The sequence below is a fragment of the Ipomoea nil genome, unplaced genomic scaffold, assembly GCF_001879475.1.
Source record: "Ipomoea nil cultivar Tokyo-kokei standard unplaced genomic scaffold, Asagao_1.1 scaffold1562, whole genome shotgun sequence".
In the NCBI taxonomy this organism is placed as follows: domain Eukaryota; kingdom Viridiplantae; phylum Streptophyta; class Magnoliopsida; order Solanales; family Convolvulaceae; genus Ipomoea; species Ipomoea nil.
This window is the reverse complement of record NW_017617990.1, coordinates 499,977-506,272: the sequence shown is the minus strand read 5'-3', so window position 1 is coordinate 506,272 and position 6,296 is coordinate 499,977.

Genomic DNA, 6,296 nt, shown 5'->3' with positions numbered 1-6,296 from the left:
GATTCCAAGCAACTCATCATCAAAATACTCTTGAAAACAAAACAAGCATCCAGCTGAATCAAAGATTCAAAAAAAAAAGAAAAAGAAAGTTCTGTTTCTACAAAGAAATTCAGGAATTATTTATTTTTTATTTATTTTTAATTTGGGAATTGAATTTAATATCCATCACAAACGGGTGTTGCAGAAGTTGTTGCATGCTCCACATCTTACTGGATTCCTTTTGCAAACAGGAATCTGCTATAAAGTCCTTGAACTCCGGTGAAGCTCCGGCCGGCAAGCTGGGCGGTTCGTAGAAACATATAGCGCACATTAGGTTCGTCGGCTTTAGATCTCAGTGGATGATTTTGGTCAATCGCTTTCCCAAATCCTTCTTCCGCGACCAATTCGGCGTCCAATTCATCGTCAATTCGTCAAATCCTTCACTGTCCAATTCCGAAGTAAAGGGTCTCAGATTCGGTGGCCAATTCATCAACAAATCCTTCGCCGCCGGAGCTCCTCCGCCCTCCTCGCTCTTCCGTCGTCGCCCTCCAACATCGCCAAGCCGCCTTTCCCTTTCACCATCGCTTTCGTGCCGGAGATTCCGCTCGGGGAGGTGCACAAGAAACTGATTAAAGGGCTGAGCGACTTGAAATGGTGCGGTTCAAGTTCAGAAAGGGCTGCATAACATGAAAAGACGAATTTGCCCCTACCAATTTAGTTTGAATGTTGACTTATAATTCTCCGGTCACATTTGGCCGGAAATTTGGCCGGAGTGACCAAAATTGATAGAAATTGCATAATCAAGGTATTAAATTAACAGTTTTAAAAGTCAAGTGTTGCAATTAACACAAGTTCAATAGTCAGTGGACCAAAATTGAAATTATATATATATATATATATATATATATATATATATATATATATATATATATATATATAGGAGATGTTCATGCATAGGTAAATAAATATTGAATTTGTTTACTTAAAGTGGTAATTTAAAGTATATAAATGCAAGATAATAATATATGAAAGATTGATTATAATTGTCACTAAAATAAATGTTTGCAACTTTGTAATAACGATGGTCTAAATACTTAGTTTAAAAACGATAGTCTAAATAAATACTACTTTTGATTTAAATTTCTCTAATTCTCTTTCGGGTAGCATTATCATTATTTTCATCTTCAGCACATGTCCTCTTTTTAGTTTTTTTTTTTTTTTTTTTTTTTTTATTATTGATAGTGTGTTATGTGTAATTGGGTTACTTGTGGTAGCATAGAGGGATACATCGTGCAATGAGATTATAGTGTAGGAAACTTTCGATTTATCTTGTTGTGTATATGGCTATGATCTTGGTTGTACTATATGAACTATTTATCTTACAAACATATATTGATATTTGGTAGTGGTAGCTTTTCCCCTACATGTTCCATGTGTTGTGAGATATGTATCGTAGGTTATGTGAAAGTGAACAAAATATTAATTTTTATTATATTTGTATAAAATACTTGGTACTTTCAAAAAAAGTATAAAATACTTGGTAAATAAATAAATATATAACATAATTTGTATTATAATTTTGATATTTAATTACAAGATAATGTAAAAAGAAGACAATGGACAATGTAGTGAATATAATAAATTAATAAATTTGAAGGTGAGGAATCTTTCATCTACGAATTGTAGAAAATAAAAATAATATAACTAATGAAATTATATCTCTTTTTAAATTTTTTATAATGAATAATTTTTTAAAATATAGTTTATAGACATCAAATTCTAAATTAATTAAATGCATATGTATTATTTTTTTTATAGCTACTAATTTATTTAATTTAATAAGAGTAATAAAGTGACATACATACTTTTCATCAACAATAATGAAATCATTGATTTTTTTTTTATTTTATAATTTCCATTCATTGTTGGGGCAAATTGTTTTGAGAGTTTGTCAATGACAATTGCTACGATTGCTGTCAATTAATAATAAATAATTCAAAATATATGGTCACAATAGATATTGTTATAATGATATAGTAAAAATTAAATTAACTTAAAAATTTCTTTAGAAGTTTTCATGCATTGATAAGATTCTGATGTGTAAACTTATTCAATTGGGGCCAGTGGAATGTCAACATTGTCAATTCTTTGAAAAATGGGCGTACCGTTTTAGAGTCCATGTGTAATTGTATTTATTATGATTATGATCAACAACTTTGTAGTTAGGTCGCGCAGGTATGACAATGATGTACGAACAATTTTGTCCGATAAAAAAATAATAGTATAATATTTGTAAAGTAATGTACAATTGTATAATTATAAAAATACATACAAAAAATATTAATATCATAATGACCTAAATCATTCCAATAATATAAAAGCATAATTGAAATATTAAATTTTGTTCTAAATAATCAAAAGAAGATAATTAAATGGAAAAAAAAAAAAAAAACTTAACCTAAATTTGTTTTTTTTTTAAATACAAAAAAATAAAATAATTTTTAAAGTTCATGATTTATAATCTTTGATGCTCAACTTTAAATGCTATGTATTTAGTCGAGCTAATTATTTGACCAAAGTTTATGTTAAATATTACACACACACACACATAAATATAAATATAAATAAATAAATAAATAAATAAATAAATAAATAAATATATATATATATATATATATATATATATATATATATATATATATATATATATATAATTGCACTCGGGTGCAAATGCATTGCCCAGGAGCGAATATGCGAATGTGTGATAGCCGTCCACGTGTCCGGATCTAATGGATGAGAAACACTGATTTAAAAAAAAAATGCGGTGACATTTTCGTAAATAATTGAACATCAAAGTGCTAGTAAAATGTATTACAAGTGCATGTAAAATGTATTATAGGTGCAAGTAAAATTTACACTGAGCATCAATACTAAGTTCACATATAGTTATAAGTAGTTGCACCTATAGTTATAAGTAGGTGCATGAATGTTTGCGGGGGTGATTTTCACTGGTACTAACTACCCGCATAAATGTTTGCGGGTGGTTTTACTGGTACTAACTATCCGCTGAACTCCTACGCAAGAATGAACTCAAATCAGTGAATGTTAATAAGGCAAAATTACATGCACTTATAGTTGAAAGTAGGTGCACTTATAAGTGATTTTACTTGCACTTTTGACTTGCATAGATGTACCAACTACTTGCTCATATAACACATTTTACATGCACCGAAGACACGTTTCGCGCGTTGATTCATTCGCATATTCGCTCCTGGACACTTATTCGCACAAGAGTGCATCCCTATATATATATATATATATATATATATATATATATATATATATATATATATATATATATATATATATATATATATATATATATATATATATATATATATATATATATATATATATATATATATATATATATATATATATATATAAATACGTTTTAACATATTCGAAGTATATGTTTAATAATTATGCCAACTCTAATTGGGGTGGGGTTCGAACCTAAGAACATTTTATAGAAATTAATGAGTAAGTTAAGAATAATAAATAGTTAACAGAATATTCAGTTACTAAAGTTTGTACTAATGAAATTTAGGGTTATTTAAGGAAAGAAAATAATATAATAAAGGGTAAATAAAGAAAATCATTAAATAATACTAAAATCAAAATAATATGAACCATTCATTTTAAGAAACAATTACATTGACATTTTTTTGTTCCAGTTAAGGGCCGAACATTATTGGCTCTTATGCAAGAACATAAAATAATTTTTAAAATTCTTGATTTATAATCTTTGATGCTCAACTTTAAATGCTATTTATTTAGTCGGACTAATTATTTGACCAAAGTTTATGTTAAATATTATATATATATATATATATATATATATATATATATATATATATATATATATATATATATATATATATATATATATATATATATATATATATATATATATATATATATATATATTAATACGTTTTAACATATTCGTAGTATGTGTTTCACAATTATGCCAACTCTAATTGGGGTGGGGTTCGAACCTAAGATTTTTTTTTTATATAGAAATTAATGAGTAAGTTAAGAATAATAAATAGTTAACGGAATATTCCGTTACTAAAGTTTATACTAACGGAATTTATGGTTATTTAAGGAAAGAAAATAATATAATTAAGGGTAAATAAGGAAAATCATTAAATAATACTAAAATCAAAATAATATGAACCATTCATTTTAAGAAACAATTACACCTACATATTTTGGTTCCAGTTAAGGGCCTAACATTATTGACTCTTATTAGATTTGTATATATATTGTATGTAGATAATAATTTAGTAGCTACAACAAAAAATAATACATATGCATTTCTTTAATTTAGAATTATGTGTCTACAATGCCTTTATTCAAAAAATAATAATTCATTATCAAGAAATTAAATAAGAGAAATAATTTCATTAGTTATATTGTCTTTATTTTTCTCCAATATAAAAATTCTTTAGAGAAAATTTCAATTTTGGTCATATGACTAAAGGGGTCTTGTTAATTCTAGTCCTTAACTTTTAAAAGTGTCAATTTAGTACTTTAACTATACAACTTTTGTCAATTTTGGTCACTCTTGTCAAATTGCCGACCAAATTTCGTCGAAAATTTTTAATTATTAAAATAATAAGGGTATTTTGATCATTTCACGTCTCTATTCTTCTTCCCAGGCGAGTCCATCCCTTCCTCTTCCGTTTTCTGTAAATGCAATGAACTAAGATGATGGGGAAAGGAGGCTTGATGATATTAAAGATAGGGTTTAGAGGGAGAAAGAACGCCGGAAACGGGAGAGAAAGAGATGGACTCGCCGGAAACGGGAAAGAAAAGAGGCGTGAAATGACTAAAATACCCTCATTATTTTAACTATTAAAATTTTCCGGCGAAATTTGGCCGGAGTGACGAAAATTGACAAAAATTGCATAGTTAAGGTACTAAATTGACACTTTTGAAAGTCAGGGACTGAAATTAACAAGACCCCTATAGTCATATAACCAAAATTGAAATTTCCTCAAATTTGTTACATTCAAATTCATCAATTGATTATATTCGCTACATTGTCCCTACAATGTCTTTAGTAAAAAAAATTATTCATTATCAATAAATTAATTAAGAGAAATAATTTTATTAGTTATATTGTCTTTATATTTCTTCAATGTAAAAATTCTTTACATTTAAATTCATCAATTGATTATATTCACTACATTGTCTATTATTTTTTTGTGCATTATTTTTTAATTAAATATCAAAGTTATAATACAAAATAATGATATATATTTATTTACCAAGTATTTTTATTAATACCATGAAAAAATTAAAAAAAATATAGATTATTAATAAAGTTAATCATATTAGCTATTTGAGGGATTTGTTAACAAAGAGAGTATTCAAATCACACAACAAATTGAAGTGAGAAGTTACCTCGCAATGTCATTATTTGACAATTATCAGTTAGCGATTAGCGTTAACAGATTATATTAGCGGATTTGACCAGCGGATTAAAATAACCTAGTAGTAGTAGTAGTTGAACGTCAAATTTCAAGAAAGTGAAATAATTAGGTAAACCGTAAACATAATGGTGCTTGAATTGGACCATGGATATATATTTCGTCAAATTTCAAGAAAGTGAAATAATTAGGTAAACCGTAAACATAATGGTGCTTGAATTGGACCATGCATATATATTTTAATGTAGATATTACAAAGGTGGAAAATCAAAATCATCAAATTCAACCCAAAGTAAAAACGTGGATGCAGCCGTTGACCAGATGCAGCAACCAGTCTAGTCGGTCTTCTTTTCTTTGCTGCATGCGCTGCTTCAGGGAAACAAGCCTAATAAGAAAGAAGAAAAGTCCAAGAGAGCAAGTCTACTTGAGTTACAGCACATGCTTTAGAGTCCAATCTTGAGAGCTGATCGGATTTTTAAAGTAGTGTCAAAGTCATTCCATTTTCATTATTTTCTTTAGGGAAAATGATCAAATACACCATTCAACTTTAAGTAAGAAGTCAATTAAGCTCTCAAACTTTTGCAAGTTGCAATTAGAACATTAACATATATATTTAGTGCATCAAGGCCCAAAGCCTTAATAGTGACCTGCAATAGCAGGTCAATAATGCTCCGGGGACTTTTCGGCGACAGGTCGCCGGAACGCCACCCTCAACCACCGCCCCTCCTCCCTTCGCAACATCCGCTGGCGGTCTCTAAATTATTCGCCTTCAACATTCTGCCAAGCTATGCCCAAACCTACTGTATATATCTAGAA